Source organism: Rattus norvegicus, chromosome 5 (assembly GCF_036323735.1).
Source record: "Rattus norvegicus strain BN/NHsdMcwi chromosome 5, GRCr8, whole genome shotgun sequence".
NCBI classification, from domain to species: Eukaryota; Metazoa; Chordata; class Mammalia; order Rodentia; family Muridae; genus Rattus; species Rattus norvegicus.
The window spans coordinates 147,417,715-147,436,746 of record NC_086023.1 but is presented as its reverse complement, the minus strand read 5'-3'; the positions used below and the strand labels follow the sequence as shown (position 1 = coordinate 147,436,746).

The following is a 19,032-nucleotide window of genomic DNA, read 5'->3' as shown; positions in this document are numbered from 1 at the left end:
GCGACAGTGTACTTATATATAATAAATGAATAAATCTTTAAAAAAAAAAAGACCCAGAAAAAGAGGTCCTGAGATCACGAGATATTGAGGGTCTGACACAAAATGAATAAGGAGGGGACTTACTGTAGGAGAAGGGATTCAGTTCATCTCACTGTTGGAAATCCTTTCTTCTATTCATGTTTTTGGGGGTGTTCGTTTGAGAAAGGATCTCAGTGTTGTTCCGGCTAGCCTCCAAGTTGTGACCCTCCTGTCTCAGCCTTTTAGGTATCTGGGACTACAGATGTGTCCTCCTGCACCTAAGACCTGCTGCTGCTGCTCCTCCTCCTCTTCCTCCTCTTCCTCTTCTTCCTCCTCTTCCTCCTCCTCCTTCTTCTTATCCTGCAATTAATATCATTACCGAGAAACAAATGTTTAATAATGGAAAAGCTCCCTGAAACATCTGTTCTGTCCCAGAGAAATTGGATTTCTGTGACCCCCTCCAGATTCTCTGCACATTTCTGCCCAACCCGCCCCTCCCGTGTGTGTCTATGTGTATGTCAGAAATAAAACCCTTTTCCTTAACAAGCTGTCTCTGCAGCAGTCTTCTACATCAGTGCATCCAGGTCCACTTTGTTCTTTGTAGAGGCTGCCTACGTAGCATGGCTGAGCCGTAGTGAACAGGTTCCCCATTGATTGGTGTTTGGGTTATTGCCAATTTTTGGCTATCACAAGCAGTACTGCAACACATTTTGCACAAACATCTCGGAACTTCCAAGAGAAACTTCCTTTCCAGACAAAATAGTTTATCCATTATAATTTTCATCATCCACCAAATGCCCTGGTATAAAAGCCAGTTTCTTATCAAAATCACACAAAGCACATTACACACAGCAGGGCTTCGTAATGTTCCCAGTGGAATTTTCCACACGACAATAGCTAAGTACAATGACAGCTGGGAGTTGTGGCACATGCCTTTAATGCCAGCAGGTGGAAGGCAGTGGCAGACCAATCTCTTGAGTTCAAGGCCAGCCTGGTCGACACAGGAAAACCCTGTCTCAAAAACCAACCAAACAAAATAAGCTTAAAATAGATATTCAAGGGGCTGGGGATTTAGCTCAGTGGTTAGAGTGCTTACCTAGGAAGCGCAAGGCCCTGGGTTCGGTCCCCAGCTCCGAAAAAAAGAACCAAAAAAAAAAAAAAAAAAAAATAGATATTCAAATCAAACACTTACTGAAAGTTATAAGGAAGTTTATTTTGCTGGGCAGTGGTGGTACGCGCCTGTAATCCCAGCACTTGAAAGGCAAAGGCAGGCAGATCTCTCTCTGTAAGGCCTCTGGTTGAGGCCACCCTGGTCTACAGGGTGAGTTCCAGGACAGCCAGGACTGCCACAGGGAGACTCTTGTCTCTGGGAAAACACACACACACACACACACACACACACACACACACACACACACACACCCCAAAAGTTTATTTTACAGGCTGGGCTTGTAGCTCAGTTGGTAAAGTACTTACCTAGCATGCACGAAGCCCTGGGGCATGACCTCCAGCAGTACCTAAAACTGGGTATGGAGGGGTACATTTGGAGGTAAAGGCAGAAGCTTAGGAATTCAAAGTCATCCTGTACTACAGAGTAAGTTTGAGGCCAGCCTGAGCTATATGACATCCTGTTCAAAATTTCAAAAGCAAAAATATTACTTTTAGCTGGGCAATGTTGGCATACACAACCCCAGCACTTGGGAGGCAGAGGCAAGCCAGTCTCTGAGTTCAAGACCAGTCTGGTCTACAGAGCAAGTTCCAGGACAGCCAGATCCTATCTCAAAAAAATTTATATATATAGAGAGAGGGGGGGAGAATTAATTTGGGGGTCTGGGCTGAAGAGATGGCTCAGCAATTAGGAGTACTGGCTGCTCTTCCAGAGGTCCTGAGTTCAATTCCCAGCAACCACATTGTGGCTCACAACCATCCGTAATGGGATCTGATGCCCTCTTCTGGCCTGCAGGTATACATACAGATAGAGCACTCATACATAAATAAATCATTAAAACAATTTTTGGTATCCATACAATATCACTTATTGGAGATTAGAGCAAACTTGTATACCAAGGAGATGGATGTGTTTGTTTATTTTTACATGAAGAATTAAATCCTGTCTGAATATTTAATACTACAGAATATAGACTGACACTTTGAGTCTATAATCACCAAGGCTGAGACCTCCTCCACTCTGACAAATATGTCGTGCAAAATAGCAAAAGCATGTTTAGAGCCACTTCAGAACTTGTTAGAACTCCCGTCCTGGTACCAATCCATGAGTTCATGTGGGCTAGCAAGATGGCTCACTAGATAAATGTGCTTGCCACTAAGCCTTATGACCTGAGTTTAACCCCCACAGTGGAAGTGTCAAGGTCCAGGAGTCTCCCCACAAAGCACACAAACACCAATCCTAGTCAGACAGGGATAGTTTATTGAGCATTTAGCCCATGATTGATCAATCAGAGCCACAGACCAGACTCGGGAGCTGACTGTGACCCCCAAGCCAGCATTCTATAATGCCTTTAAGCCTGAAATCCATAAACATCTGTACCAAGTTATCCCACCAATCAAAATTTAGGGAGAGGGGACTTTCTTAGGAACGTGTCTTTGTCGTACATTTATCCTGCTCCCATCGGTTGGGGTATTCAACCAATACCCCATTCCCAATATCCATTCATGTCCTTTTTAAAAATAGTATTTATTTAATGTATATACGTACCCTGTAGCTGTCTTCAGACACACCAGAAGAGGGCATCAGATCTTATTACAGATGGTTGTGAGCCACCATGTGGTTGCTGGGAATTGAACTCAGGACCTCTGGAGGAGCAGTCAGTGCTCTTAACCGCTGAGCCGTCTCTCCAGCTCAACATTCAGGTCTTAGCTTGTCAACCAGCATGTCAGTCAGTTACCCCTGCACACGACTCTGCCAAGTAGGACATCAGTTCCCAGGGAGCTTAGAACTTTACCCGAATCCTACTCGAAATGGAAGTCTTACTTCAAATGGCTTCTTATATTGGTGTGGGTGTCTCTCTTATGTTGAGGTCCACCCCAGGGGCAGCTTATAAAAGCAAAAACTATAAAAGTTCGTACGCAGGCGCAGGAGGTGCTGTCTAACATTTGCCTTGGTTCCAAGCTTATTGTGGCTGGCTTGTAATATCCATTCATGTAATTCTCCTCTATTATGATTGGTTTCCAAGAACACGAAAGCATGGAACATAACAGAATATTCAACCAACTCGGGCACGAGAAAGTTTCCTTGTAACAGTATTAACAGCATAAAATGACTGGCTGGACAGGCAGCAGTTACCCAGGCCTTAACAAAAAGAGAACAGAGTCCCACAAGTTGTTCTCCGACCTCCACATATGAGCCAGGGCGTACTTGAAGGAAGAGGTCCACACTCACTAAATTAAAAATAAAGGCGAAAATGTAATAAAAATTTAGGCCTATATTTGAGGTGAAGGGATATATCAATGGTCTCATGTAGCACAGGCTTGACTCACATAGCACAGGCTGACCGTAAACTTATGCAGTTGAGGATGACCTTGAACGCCTGATTCTGCCGAATCCTCTGTGAGAGTCAAAATTATGTTTTAACTACTGTTCCTACGAGATTCCTGAAACAAAAATGCTCCTAACCTATAAGCCCCAGAGACAGATGCTTCCTGAAATGCTGGGGGCTGTTGTTTATGGGACGCAGTAAACAAGTTTGTTTGACCCATCTGCACCAGATGTGCCTGATCTCATGAGGGCGGGAGCTACCTGGACAGGAAGTATGTCAGGGTCCCTGCTTGTCCCTGATTGGATCTGATGGGAAATGTAGTGAATTATGGGTTTTGTCTTTTTGAGCCCCTACCAAATGTGACTCTTGGCCATTTTCTGGGTACCCAGAGATGGACCTGACCAGAGTCTATCCTGGTCAGTATTTAGTTAGTGCTTGCTTCCAATTTGGCTTTAAATCGTGGTAGCTGGGGGTTGGGGATTTAGCTCAGTGGTAGAGCGCTTGCCTAGGAAGCATAAGGCCCTGGGTTCGGTCCCCAGCTCCGGAAAAAAAAAAAAAAAAAAAACCAAAAAAAAAAACAAAAAACAAAAAAACGTGGTAGCTGTCTTATTCTCAGCCAGTGGGTTTAGCACATCTTGTGCGCCACCTCGCCAGGATTCATTTCATGATTGTTTTTTTTCCTAAATGAAACTCAAGTCAGCAATTTTTCATGTCAAACGTTCTAGCACAGTACAATCCAACAATATATTAATTTGATATTTACAGCTGAGGGGAGACGGTAAAAATATTAAGTCTTTGTTTTCTGTAATTGAACCATTCTGTTTTTATAAGACAGAAAGCTGTGGATGTAGAGTAAAACACTGCAGTTTATAACATTCATCTCAAAGCTGAGCCGAGATGTTTGAGGCAAGTGTTGGTGTGCACACCACATACCCGTGACTGTGTGCCCACCACATACCCGTGACTGTGTGCCCACCACATACCCGTGACTGTGTGCCCACCACATACTATGCTGTATGTTCAAACCAAGGTCATAGCAAAGCTATACAATGCAACCCAGGTGAATATGGCCAAAAAATACCTTTGGATGGTGAATTGACTTTTGGTCAGTGGGTATATAGAAACATTTTACTGTTGCCAAACTGTTGCCATGGCTTTAGTTGTGAGGCCCCCATGTGGGTTCACCACCCACAGATTTAAGAACCTGCAGGGGGCTGGGACTGAGGAGATGGCTCAGCAATCAAGAGCACTGGCTGCTCTTTCAGAGGATGCAGTTCCATCCTTTGTACCCACGCGGTGGCTCGCAATCATCTGTGACTCCAGTCCCAGGGGATTTGATACCTTCTTCTGTTCTTCACAGGCAAACATGCATGTGTGCAGGCGAAACACCTGTGACACACAAAAATAAATAAAATGAAAATAAAAAGAAGAAGCAGGGACTAGGGAGATGACCCGGAGGTTACGAGTTCACACCGTGAGCCGAGTTCACTTCCCAGTATCATGTCAGATGGCGCACAACTACCTGAGGCTCCAGCTCCAAAGGCATTAGATATCGGCCTTCAGGTACCCATATCCCTGTGCACACACTGCTACCACAAGTATATACAATTAAAAAGAAATATTTTTAGAAGCTGGGAATATAGTATGTATTTAACAAATATTGATTATTTTTTTAAAGATTTATTTATTTATTTATTATGTATAAGTACACTGCAGCTGTCTTCAGACACACCAGAAGAGGGCATCGGATCTCATTACAAATGGTTGTGAGCTACCATGTGGTTACTGGGAATTGAACTCAGGACCTCTGGAAGAGCAGTCAGTATTCTTAACCACTGAGCCATCTTTCCAGCACCTCGTTATTTTTTCATTGTTTTGTTTGTTTGTTTTGGAGACAGCGTTTTTCTATGGCTGTCCTACAACTCACTCTGTAGACCAGGCTGTCCTAGAACTCACTCTGTAGACCAGGCTGGCCTCAAACTCAGATCTGCCTGCCTCTGCCTCCTAAGTGCTGGGATGAAAGGCGTGCACCTCCATGCCTGGCTTTCTCTATTTTTTTGAAATATGTATGATATGAGTGTTTGCCTGCATGTATGTACATGTACCGTGTGCATGCCTGGTCCCCTCAGAGAGCACAAGAAGGCATGGGATCTCCCGGAAATGGAGCTACAGACAGTTGTCACCTGGCATGTGGGTGCTGGGACTGAAATATAGGTTCTCTGAAGGAACAAGTGCTCTAAGCTGCTGAGCCCCTTCTCTAGCCCCAGCCTGAATTTTTGAGCCCCCTGTCTCAGTCTTCCAAGTGCTGAGATTATAGAGAAGCAAGCACCACCATGACCAGAATATTCATTATTTCCAGGGCCATTAGTCCCATGGTTTCATGACATCGTTAATTTGGTGGACAAAGTTTATCCCTTTAGTCAACAGTTGCCCACCAAGGGTCTGAGCATCCGGTAAACAGATGTACATTTTGTCTTCAAGAAGCTGACATCAGGCTTGCAAGGACCACGTGGCAGAAAGAAAGAACTAATTTCTGTAAATTGTCCTCCTATTGCCACATGCATGCGCCATGGGACAAGTACATAAATACAGAGAGAGAGAGAGAGAGAGAGAGAGAGGGAAAGAGAGATATTAAAATACTTAAAAATGGCAATTGCAGCCCAGCACAGAAACGGCTCACCTGGGGTTGGGGATTTAGCTCAGTGGTAGAGCGCTTGCCTAGCAAGCGCAAGACCCTGGGTTCGGTCCCCAGCTCCGAGAAAAAAAAAAAGAAAGAACGAACTCACCTTTAATCCCAGAACCCAGGAGGCAGAGGCAGGTGGATCTCTGTGAGTTCTAAGGCCAATCTGGTCTACAAGAGCGTTCCAGGACAGCCAAGGCTACACAGAGAAACCCTGTCTGAAAAAAAAAGGAACTTCAGAAGAATAAGGAAGGGACATCCATCCTGTCTAGAGATGAGAAGGGCAGGAGAGGAAGAGAGGTAAGGACTGGTAACAGCTTGATTTATCAAGGGCTCCACCCTGTGCCACTTATGTCCTAGAATCCTGCCTAAGGCAGCAGGAGAATGAAGGAAGGACAGACACACATACAGTAAAGGTGGGGGATGGGGTTGGGGATTTAGCTCAGTGGTAGAGCGCTTGCCTAGCAAGCGCATGGCCCTGGGTTCGGTCCCCAGCTCCGAAAAAAAAAAGAACCAAAAAAAAAAAAAAAAAAAAAGGTGGGGGGGATCAGATGGGCTTCTCTCACCACTCCCAGGGACCTCAGTGAGTCCATTATGTATAGCACTGAAGAAGGCTTAGCTAGTCTTGGTAGCAGGTCTCTCTCTGTAGGTGAGCAGTCTCAGGGTCTGAATATCTGGGCGGGGAAGCTACCCTGGCTGGTCTTTATTCAACCTGGAAGATGGCTCATAAATACTCAGCCTTGGACTCCCAAGGAAAACCTGGCCATTTCTCCTGAGCCTGGCCCACATGGGTAAGGGCTTTGTCAAATTGTTCCACCGGTTTGAGGCTTAGGAGTTCTTTTTTTTTTTTTTTTTTTTTTTTTTTGGAGCTGGGGACCAAACCCAGGGCCTTGTGCTTGCTAGGCAAGAGCTCTACCACGAGCTAAATCCCCAACCCCAGAGGCTTGGGAGTTCTTGACATGACCGTTTACGTGTGGAAAATACACAATTTACTCAAGACTTCAGATGCTCGGGAATTCTGCTTGTCCATACGCAAAGGAAAGGAAGTAAGTGCTGTAGCTACCAGAGATAACCGAACAGCTAAGATGCTGGTGCGGAAACTAAACCGGGGCTGGAGAGATGGCCCAGGGGTTAAGGGTGCATAGGTACTGCTCTTTGAGAGGACCCAACCTTGGTTCCCAGCACCCATGTCAGCTGGGGCTCTGAGGCTCTCCTCTGGCCTTCAGAGGCACCTGCACAATGTGAATGCATTCCTACAGACGTATACACATACACATAGATTAAAAAAAATACTTTTAAAGCTGCAAACCGGAGCAGTAGTTTTCAAACATCCACCCTCCTCTCTGACGGGAGCTCGTGCGTGAAATAGGGAGAAATGACTGGTAAAGTAGCACATTTTGGCCTCATCTCGTGGGGCCCAGCTAGCCTCGAATTTTGCTCACTGAGGATGATCTTGAAAGCCTGATTCTTCTGTCTCCACCTTCCAAGTGCTAGGATTGCGGGCATGTACCACCCCGTCCCTGCTTAAAGTGCATACATTTATGAGCTGAATCTCCTCTGTGTAGAATGGAACCTTCCTCCCTTTTTGGATATGGGATGTAAAATGATTGTTGGCACAAAGAGAGTTGCGTCTGTGTGATGTTTGTGTTTGTCCAGACTCCAAGCCCTCGGCCGCTTCTATCACCGGTTCGTTCATTTATTACAAATTTTCAATTTTGATAAAGTCTGAACATTTGGAGAATCTCTGAGCCAGAGGACTTCTAAGATTCTTCCCGTCTTTGTGATTATAAGATTCTTCGCTCTGCAGTGATTAAGGCCCGGAGCTAAATAGAGTTTAGAATCTTCGGGCCAAATCCTTTCCAACAGATCCTGAGTAAAAATAAATACAAAAAGTGATCGGCAAGGCGGAGGGGCGGGGCAGGAACTTAGTATTCTCTAAAACCCTCTCTATTTTCTGGTTCCCAGACCACAGAATACCTCAAGTATCCATCTACCCTGCTCTGAGGACATGCAGTTCTGAAAAAGAGAGACCACAGAGATCACAGATAGAGGAGATGGGAGGGGGGAGGGATCAATTTGGTGCAGTTTTCACAAACCTTTAAAATAGAGCGATTTAAAAGATGATGGGGCTTTGTGACCAGCGGCGACTCGGAAGGGGATGCTCACATCTCCTGGCATTCCTCTGAGTGGGCAGGAAAGGAAGGAAAATGGTTCCCCCCTCCCCTTCTACTTTAGAAGAAAATGGGGATAATGAAAAGCACAAGTCTCCTGGAATGTCCTATTATGGAGGACAAATGAACTGCCGCTCCCTGTAGCTCCTCAGCTGGGCACTGCAGGCCCTCCCGACCCGACCCTCCATGCTGCAAAAGCTAAGTATTCACCAACACACCTGGCTCGGCCGTTTCCATGGTGACCCCTCACCTTTTGCATTCCTTAACTTGGGGGCGGAGACTGTGCTGGGCTTTCCTATTTCTCCTTGGCTTCTGGAAAATGGAAGGAGAGAGGAGGGTGAAGGATTCTGATCGACCGCCCTTGCCTGCCTCTTGGCTCCTTGTTTTTCAGTTCCCTTTCTTGGCCCTCACTGGCCAAGGGATCTGGGATGGAGGCAGAGGATGGAAGGATGGAGCCTAATGTACCTAGATTCAAATTTGAAACTCTTTCAAGGATCCACGTTTCTTCATTCAAACCTGCCCCAGGGTGGGTGCTAATAGATCCACAGAGCTAAGGGAGTAGTAGTTGGTGAGGGAGCAAGCTGGAAGTGCCTAGAGAAAGCCAAGTGGGCAGATGACAGGAGCCTGCATGAAAGACACCAAAACAGGGATGTGTTCTCTGTCTACCTATGTATTTATGTATCTATCTATCTATCCATACATACATCCATTTATCCACCTAGCTATGTATCTATGTATCTATCTATATGTCTATCTATCCATCCATCCATCCATCCATGCATCTATCTATTATCTATTTATCTATCTACCTATCTATCCTTCCATCCATTCATTTATCCACCTAGCTATGTATCTATGTATCTATCTATATGTCTATCTATCTATTATCCATCCATGCATCTATCTATTATCTATTTATCTATCTACCTATCTATCCTTCCATCCATTCATTTATCCACCTAGCTATGTATCTATGTATCTATCTATATGTCTATCTATCCATCCATCCATCCATGCATCTATCTATTATCTATTTATCTATCTACCTATCTATCCTTCCATCCATTCATTTATCCACCTAGCTATGTATCTATGTATCTATCTATATGTCTATCTATCTATCCATCCATCCATGCATCTATCTATTATCTATTTATCTACCTATCTATCCTTCCATCTATTCATTTATCCATCCAGCTATGTATATATGTATGAATGTATGTATGTATGTATGTATGTATGTATGTATCTATCTATCTATCTATCTATCTATCATTATTTCTGTACCTGGGGTTGGATTCCAGGCCCAGGGCTTGCTAGCCTGTATTACTAAGTTGAGTCACCTCTCCCATGTCTTCTCTTGACTTTTCATCTTGAGATGGTGACTCACTGCATAACTCAGGCTAGCCTCGAACTAGCAATCCTGTTCCAGCCGGCCACCCGGGCTCTCTAGGCTGGCTCTGTCACTTCCTGGGAAGACAGAAAGATATGAAACCCAAACTGAACTGAGAGGGACTCGGGAAGACCCAGACACTTAGGAGTTAACTGTGCAGGGTCAACAAAGGGGGAGCAAAAGAGCCTATAGTCCTGTGTCTGCTTATAATCCTGGGGCCAAGGCAGGGGTCATGAGTTTAAAGTTGGCCTGGAATTCTCAGTCAGTCCCTGCCTTAAAAACAAACACAAAACACTCACACACGCCAGACGCAGACAGACCCAGACCCAGACCCAGACCCAGACTACTCAAAGCTCAATTTAGTAACCTTAGATAGCTCTGAACTTTACCCCTTCGGTGTGTTTATTTGTAAAAGGACGGTTGATCATAACCACACCAGTCCCGAGCAGTGTTGCTGGAATTCAGGAGGATACAATGACATAAATCATCCAGGGTCCCTATACAAAAGATAGCTGCTTCTGAAGTGGAGTCCCTGACCAAGCAGCCATTGTTTCCTAAGATACCACCGGTCTTACTGTTTCCCACATGGAACCTAGCTTCTGGCTGACACTTCCGGAACACAGATTCGCAACCTTTTTGGACTCTTTCCTTTGGCCACTTCACTTTTGCCCTCTCTCCGGCTTTCATGCTGTTAGCTAGCTCTCTTCCAGGCCATGAAGGATACAGTTCATACCTAAGGCTCCCTCCTCAGCGTTACCCTTTTCACTAGCATTAGCCACTCCCCTGGGCCAAAGGAAGAAAAGATAGCTTGGGGCTGGTCCAGGGGCTGCATCTGTGCCCCGCCCCCCAAGGAGGGAGGGCTTCTCAGGGAAGGGAGAGGGTTGAGCGTCAGTCCTGATGTAATCTTACACTCATTTCTTGGCCCACTTCCTCCCCCTCAAGTGTTTACTGAAGCCTGAATTCCACAAAAAAACCTTTGGAAGTGTGTCGGGACAACAGTGGCAGGCAGCGTGCAAAGCAGTCCCTGCTCCACGATAAGTTTAGGAAGAACGTGACACTGTGCCCTGGGCTCGGGGATACGGGAGAGAGAAACCAGTGTCAGGAGAATCCACTGGGAGGGGTAAGGAAGGTAGACAGGAAAAGAGGAGGCTTGGCTGAAGGACTGAACTGCCTCATGCCAGATCCAGCTTCCAGAACCCGCTCTGGGGAAGTTAATAAATAGACTCTTTATCTGAGCCGTGCGGAGGAGGCTACCAAAAGGGGTCTCCAGTGAGAGAGCTGCGAGGCAGCTTAAAGGCTCATCTCTTCTTTGCCAGAAGAATTCCCAACAGAAAAGCAGCTACTTGCAAGCGCCTTGTTTTCTAGTCATTTGCCCAAGACTCATCTGAGCGGCTGCTTGCTCCTCAAAGACAAGCTTAACCCGATGGGTCTCTCCTGGAGACATCCTTCGAAGCGCTGGGTGCATAGTGGTTCGGGAAGTGGGATTTGGACAGGTATTGGCTAGCTGTCCCAGGCAAGTCATTTCATCGGGCTCTCAACTGCCTCCTGGCAAAATGGTGATAGTTCACCTCGCAGATCAGAAACTTTCCTGGCAAGGTTTACAATCTCTCAACAGCCATTAGAGCAGCGGTTCTCAACCTTCCGAGAGCTGCAGCCCTTTAATACAGTTCCTCATGTGGTGGTGAAACGCACCCCCCCGCCCGCCATATAATTCTTTCATTGCTAATTCATAACTATAATTTTGCTACGATTATGAATCATAATCTGAGTATCTGTTTCACAGGATATCTGACATGCGACTCCTGGGGGGGGGGGTGCGATTCACAGGTTAAGAACCATTGCATTAGATGATGGTATTCTCCCCACCCCCATCCCTCCCCCACCCCACCCGGAGCTGAGGACCGAACCCAGGGCCTTTCGCTTGCTAGGCAAGCACTCTACCACTGAGCTAAATCCGCAACCCCAGATGATGGTATTCTTATTTTATTTTATTTTATTTTACTTAGGAATCGAGCCTTAGAGTCTTTTCTGAAGCCGGGGCCCAACAGTGGTGCTCTTGTCAATATCTAATGACTATTTCCCAGTTATCGGGAGAGATCAGGCTTCCCCGCCCCCAGAGCTGTGAAACCTAGTACCTAAGCTTGCTCCAAGCTCCTGAGTCATGCAGCAAAACCAGCCCAAGCTAATCGGGAGATCAAGGAAACTCAATTCAGAGGGGAAAACCCAGCCACAGGGCTAGGGCCTTCTCATAGGACAGTTCCCACTGCAGGCCCCTCCAATGAACACTCACTGTGGCCATCACGAGCAACCAGCACCTGACACCTGGGTCCTTCCCAGGCTCTGGGACTTCACAGAGTTAGGTATCAGTGACACCTGGCTCCCTAGCCAACAGCCACGCCTTTCCCTGGTTTGATGTAAATTCCACTTTTGTGCGTTTTGTTTTGCTTTTTTTTTTTTTTTTTAAGACTGAGTTTTTGTAGCTCTGGCTGGAGTTCACTGTGTAGAGCAAGCTGGACTTAACCTCACAGAGATAGATCCTCCTGCCTCTGACTCCTGAGTGTCGGACCTTTGCTTTTAGAGGACTCTCTTTCCCTCCACCCCACATACCCCACTGCTAGAAGAATTGACACCCCAACTCTCATCTCTACTCATTTCCAAACCCCTTTGGTTTCCGCTCAGCCATCCCGCTAACACTCTCTGAACGCACTCGCCGATGGTCTTTTAATTGCCAAGACCTAAAGGCCACCCCCATCCTCTCTGTTCTAGCTTCTCTAAGCACTTGGCACTATGAACAGTGTCTATGGGGGAGGGGGGTGCTGTATGAATGCACATGGCCAGAGGTTGATGGATAGCTTCATCAACTGCTCTCCATGTTTTTGGATGGAGAGTCTCTCACTGAACCTGGACTATGGTTTAGCCAGTCTCCTCCTCCCCAGTGTTGGGATGACAGGAGCATGCCACCACCCCCTGCTTTTTGTGGGTGCTGGCTTTGAACTCGGTTTTGAACAGCAAGCACTTTTACCCAGTCTCTGTTTTGGTGTCTGAGACAGGGTCTCACTCTGTAACCCAGGCTGGCTTTAAACTCTCAGCAATCCTTCTGCCTCAGCTTTTTAGGTAGTATGATCACAGATGTAAGCCACCAAACCCCACGCCTTTAAAACTTTCCCTGCTGGGCTTTTGCAAGGACTCTGCCCCTGGTTGTCCTACTGTGCGCTTTTGCTCCAAACTCTAAGCACTGTTCCTCACAATCCCCTCCCCTTGCCTTCCTCATCCTTCCCACAGTGAGCCTGTGTCTGTGTCCCTGACTCTTCCCTCCTTGTGGTGACTTAGTTTGCATCTCAAGTTCACATTTTCCTCCAGAGGATGCTTGCTGGCAAGCCGCCTTATCTGCATGACTCTAGGCACGGCATGGGAAAACTCAACATTGCCAAAATCACCAAAAAGAGTCACCAAACCCAGCCTCTGTTTCTCCGCCCCAGACCTGCTCTTCTCCTGTGTTCTCCACCTGTCATGTTTTGCTTGCGTGGGGGTTTCTTTCCATTTTTGTTTTGAGACGGGGTCTCCTTGTGTAGCCCTCGCTGTGCTAGAATGCTCAGAGATTCATCTGCCTTTGCCTTTTGAGTGCCGAAATGAGAGGTGTGTGCTGGCTTGTTTTTGGTTTTCTGAGACAGGGTCTCTTGTAGCCCAGGCTGACCTTGAACTCACGGTATAGCTGAGGATGACTGAACTTCTAACCTTTATGTTTCCAGTTCCTAAGAGCTGGGGTTACAGGCAGGTGACCCCAGGCCTGGCATACGCAGTTCCAGGGATCCACAAACACAGAACGTCGCCATGCATGCTGGGTTCATCAGTTGAACTTCTTCCCTAGACCTTCCTATCCCACTTCTTTTCTGGAAACAGAGTCTCAACTCTGTAGCTTAGGCAGACTCAGGGTCAACATCCTCCAAATGCAAATACTGGAGTTGCAAGCATTGGACCTTGTCCCTTTGTCTTATGGTGATGAATGACACCACCTTTTAGCCCCATTCCCTACAGTCACTTCCCGGTCCAACTCATAAAAACCATGTTTTTAATGTTGTGTAAGTTAATCTCCCCTTCTTCCCTCCAGGCCTACTGTTTCTTTTGTAGAAGCCTCCTTTGTGACCTAGAACCTGGATTATTACATGGTTTGTGTAGTAAGTGGGCTCTAGGCCTTGATTTCCTTTCCCTTGAACGAAATGGCCCTTGGGGTGTCTCCCCATGACAGCCCTGTCTGTAAGAATCTACTACTAAGACACACAGGCCTTGCTGGACGAGTGCCATGGGACTCCTTGTTGACCTCACTGAAGCCTTCCCCACGGTGGCCACAGGGTCGGGAACCAGTGGTGCACGCTCCACCCAAGCTGGAGTCTGAAACTGGGTCAGAGTGACTGCAGTTCAAATGTCACAGGAGTGGTGAATGGGACTGGCAGCCTCTGCGGCACTGGAGAGTCTGTGCCGTGGCTATATGCAGCAGCTGTCACTCAGCACTAGCAGATGGTTGCCATGGAAACACAGGCCCTTGTCAGATAGTCTGATTTTCTGTAGAATTCCCCCGGTTTTTAAATCCCAGGGATTAATTCTTGCCCTTAAATATCATAGGCTAACCAGTCATTGTGGTAATTGTTGTCCTTGTTGCTACTGTCGTTGTGACTGTTGCTGTTGTCGTTCTCGCCGTATTTGGTTCACGGTTGGCCTTCTGTTGGCAATTGGTACCATGGAGTCAGCTTCAGGCATTGGTCCCAAAGGTGGAGACTGCGTCTTCCTGCTGCACTCTGGAGAGGCAGAGAAAGCCCTGCACACAGAGGAAAGAGAACCCACACTGCTGACTGTCCCCACATGCGTGTGCCCAGGTCTAACTCCTCCTGCTCTTCCTCCCCTGCTCAGGGCTGCATAACAGGTAAATGTTCTTCACTCTGAAGTCAGACAGAGCTGAGTTCAAATGCTCAGTCCGTGGACCTCTGGCCGTGTGTCTTGAGACAGTCATGCTCCTCTCTGAGCTGGCTATCGGAGTTAAATGAGATACTGCGTAGGAAGCTTCAAACACAGGACTCAGCATCCACTAACCACCCATCATACTCCTTATCTTTATTGCTGTAGAATTCTTCCTCAGCCCCGCCCTCTCATTTGCATAACAGGGCGTGTATCATCCGCTGATCTATGCATCACTGTTGTGCCTGCCTTCCTACAATTTGAAAGAAGAATCAGTGCTGAAGATCAAACTCAGGGCCTTGCGCCTGCTTCCAGGCAATTGTAAGTTTCTTCAGGGAGAGGCCCCATTGTCTCTCTCTGTATGAGGTGGGGTGGGAATGAGGTGGGAAGGTGTTTTGTACATGGCACGTACTCAATAACCATGGCTTGTTGGCCCAGCACTCAGAATTTCAGCTCTACAGGAAGAAGAATCTGTCTGTGTGATTTACTCTTATATCTCCCAGACACACAGAGAACCCTTGATAAATAAACATTCAATAAAAGAATGAATGGCTTCTCACAGCCTTGTCCAGCCTTGGCTAGCAGAGGCTAGTCAGACAGTTGGAAGCCACCATGTGGGTGATGGGAATTGAACCTAGGTCTTGTGGAAGAGCAGCCAGTGCTCTTAACCACTGAGCCACCTCTCTGGTCCCACTGCCATTCTATTTTTCTTTTGAAGATGCATCCCTCTGTATAAGTTAGGGTTTCACTTGCTGTAAACAAAACACTACGATCAATGGCACCTTTTTTTTTTTTCGGAGCTGGGGACCGAACCCTGGGCCTTGCACTTGCTAGGCAAGTGCTCTACCACTGAGCTAAATCCCCAACCCGACCAATAGCACTTATAAAAGAAAAACTCTTAGTTAATTGGGCTTGTGGTTTCAGAGGATTAGTGTAGTAATTTTTTTTTCTTTTTTTTCTTTCTTTTCTTTTGGAGCTGGGGACCGAACCCAGGGCCTCGTGCTTGTTAGGCAAGCGCTCTACCACTGAGCTAAATCCCCAACCCCGGTTTCAGAGGATTAGAGCCCATGATGATGAAGTGAAGACTCTCAGCAGGAACAGCTGAGAGTTCACTGAGCCACAAGCAGGAGGTAGAGAGCACCCTTGGAATCTCAAAGCCCACCCCCAGTGACGCACCTCCTCCAACAAGACCACACCTCCTCCAACAAGACCACACCTCCTCCAACAAGACCACACCTCCTCCAACAAGACCACACCTCCTCCAACAAGACCACACCTCCTCAAGACCACGCCTCCTCCAATAAGACCACACCTCCTAGTCCTTCCCAAGCAGTTCCACCAACTGGGAACCAAGTATTCAAATATATGAGCCTATGAGGTCCATTCTCATTCAAACCACCACACCCCATCCTCCATGCTGAGCCTGTCACATGACCTAGGGCTAGCCAATCAGAGATGGAATTGTCACAGGACTTGAAGGCTCAGTCAAATACAACCAGAACTAAAACCACTGGAAAGAAGACATGACTTTCCCATTGAGGAAGCTAAGTCAAGAGACTAAGACAGAGCGATGATGTCACCACACGAAAGAGTTTCACTAGGCATGAAGTGCGCACGCGCACATACACACACACACACACACACACACACACACACACACACACACACACACAGAGGTCAGTTTCTGACAATGTCTTTGAGAAAGTATATCTGGCTGTGCCTAAGTGCCTAAAACTAAGCCCTTGACTTTTCTATTAAAGATCATCAATTCCCTTTGGGGTTTTGTTTATTTATTTTGCTTTCTTGCTCAACTTGAACCCAATTTCTGTCAGTTACAGATTCCTGGGTAATATTAAGGTCCTCTAGACAGTCCTAGTGGATATCTACCTGCACCCTTGTAACAGTTTGTGAACCCAAAATAATCCTCCACCCATGGAGCAAACTAACAGCCACATAGGGGCCACCCAGCCCTGCTCCCCAAGACTATAACTGGTTAGACCAGAAAGTGGACACAGTTCAAAGATACCTAACTCGATTTTTCCTTCTGAGGACTAGAGTTTAAGATTAGAGATCTAGGTAGGTTGCAGTTTTAAACAAAAGTGTTATGAAGTTCCAAAGTGGGAGAAGGGCATGTTCTCGGCGCCAGAACCACAGAGAAGCTGGGCAGCTGAAGGATAGTAAAGAGGAACCTGCAGAATGAGAGTCTGAGGCCATGGTTTCCCAGAGAGAAAGAAACAGAAAAAAAGGAGAGAGCAGAGCACCACTTCCACATTCCTCACGAGACTAATTACTTCTCCTCTCAGGCTCCAGGAGACTTCTTTTTGTTCATAAATCACCTCTCCCACCAGTCCTCCCTAAACTTAAAATAGCCTACTGCTGTTTGTGTTTTTGTTTTCTGTGGCCAGGAGAAGGCCTTTAGACTGCAGACAGCCACCACAAGGTTATTACCTCTAAGCCCTCCTGCTGGTGAAGCTGGGCTCAGTGATCCAGACACCCAAACATCCAAACACCTGGATTCACAGTAATGGACCCCTGCTCTGTAAGAGCCTATGGAGTCCTTTGAAAGACTCAGAGAGGTAAGGGTAGATAGGAGCTCTGAGGACAGAGGACCCACGTGGCCAGTGCAGAAAGGCAAGGCCCAAGGCTGGAACCAGTTTTCTGGTAGGGCCCAGCAAGAACGACAAACAGAAGCCTAAAAGGACACACTCTTCCCTCTTTACCACCTTTTCATCTCTTTTGTATCAGGTTTTCAAAAGCGGCAAGGAGCAAAGGAATGTTCTGGAGCTCTATTCTACCGAAATCATCAGACTAGAGAAAATGCACAGGCCGAAGGATGGTCACTGCAATGCTGTGGTACGAAGGAAAAACTGCAGGTGATTTAAATGTCCAACACTCTGCTTTGCTTTGCCCGTATTATAAAATGTCGCAGAGATGTGAAGGACAGTGGTCCCCTCCTGTACATCCAACCTTAGGAAGGTAGAGATGGGAGTTCAAGACCATCCTTAGCTACACAATTAGTTCAAGGCCAATCTAACCTTGCCCCAAAAAATTAAAATGAAACAAACAAAAGATATGGAGGAGAGGGTTGGGGATTTGGCTCAGTGGTAGAGCGCTTGCCTAGCAAGTGCAAGGCCCTGGGTTCGGTCCCCAGCTCCAAAAAAAAAAAAAAAGATATGGAGGAGAAAAGACACAGTATTTAATTTCTAAAAAATTATGCTGGGGATGATCTAGAGAGATGACTCAGTGGTTAACACTTGCTCTTGCAAGGGACCTTGGTTCGGTTCCCAGCACCCACATGACAGCTCACAACCATTCATAATTCTAGATTTAGGGCATCTGATGCCTTCTTTTGGCCTCTGTGGGCATCAGACACACGTGTGGCACACACACATGTGGCACACACACATGTGGCACATATACATACATGCAGGCAAAACACTCATACACGGGGCTCGTACTCAGTGGTTAAGAGCATTGGTTGTTCTTGCAGAAGACCCAGGTTCAATCCCTAGCACCAACATAGAAACTCACAATTGTAACTCCAGTCCCAGAAGATACGATGCCTTCTTCTGTCCTTTGCAAGTACCAGGCATACATGTGATGCACATACATACATATATACATACATACATACATACATACATACATACATACATACGTTTTTTAAAAACAAAAAACTCAACCTGGCATGGCAGTTCATGCCTTTAATCCCAGCACTAGGGAGGCAGAGGCAGGCAGATCTCTGACTTTGAGTCTAGCCTCGTCTACAGAGTAAATTCCAGGAGACCCGAGACTGCACAGAGAAACCCTATCTCAAAACAAAACATTCCAAAACACCTCATACACATTAAAATTAAAATAAATAGCTGGGCATGGTAGCACATGCCCTTAATCCCAGCACTCCAGAGGAAGGGGTAGGCAGATTCCTCTGACTTTGAGGCTAGCTTGGTCTACATAGCAAGTCCTAGGACAGCCAGGGCTATGTAGAGAGCTCGTGTCTCAAAAAATAATAATAAATAGATAAATAGATAAATACGATACAATTTTTTAAAATATGTCAGGCATAGTTGCACACATTAATTTCTGCACTTAGAAGACAAAGGCGGGGGCTGGAGAAATGGCTCAGTGGTTAAGAGCACTGCCTGCTCTTCCAGAGGTCCTGAGTTCAAATCCCAACAACCACATGGTGGCTCACAACCATCTGTAAAGAGATCTGATGCCCTCTTCTGGTGTGTCTGAAGACAGCTACAGTGTACTCATATATAATAAATAAATAAATAAATCTTAAAAAAAAAAAAAAGAATGGTTAAGAAGACAAAGGCA

The 19,032-nt window shown here is 46.4% G+C and overlaps 1 long non-coding RNA gene and 1 other non-coding gene across 2 annotated transcripts; both read right to left on the bottom strand.

The window, feature by feature from the left end:
- Positions 1-7,471: 7,471 nt before the first annotated feature.
- On the bottom strand, positions 7,472-9,009 carry LOC120103178 (uncharacterized). Its single transcript, XR_005505278.2, has 2 exons — positions 8,585-9,009; positions 7,472-8,064 (listed from the first exon to the last, which is right to left on the bottom strand). It is a non-coding gene; the product is annotated as an uncharacterized LOC120103178 (long non-coding RNA).
- A 6,669-nt stretch (positions 9,010-15,678) lies between these two features.
- On the bottom strand, positions 15,679-15,751 carry Trnav-aac (transfer RNA valine (anticodon AAC)). Its single transcript has one exon. It is a non-coding gene; the product is annotated as a tRNA-Val (tRNA).
- Positions 15,752-19,032: the final 3,281 nt, after the last annotated feature.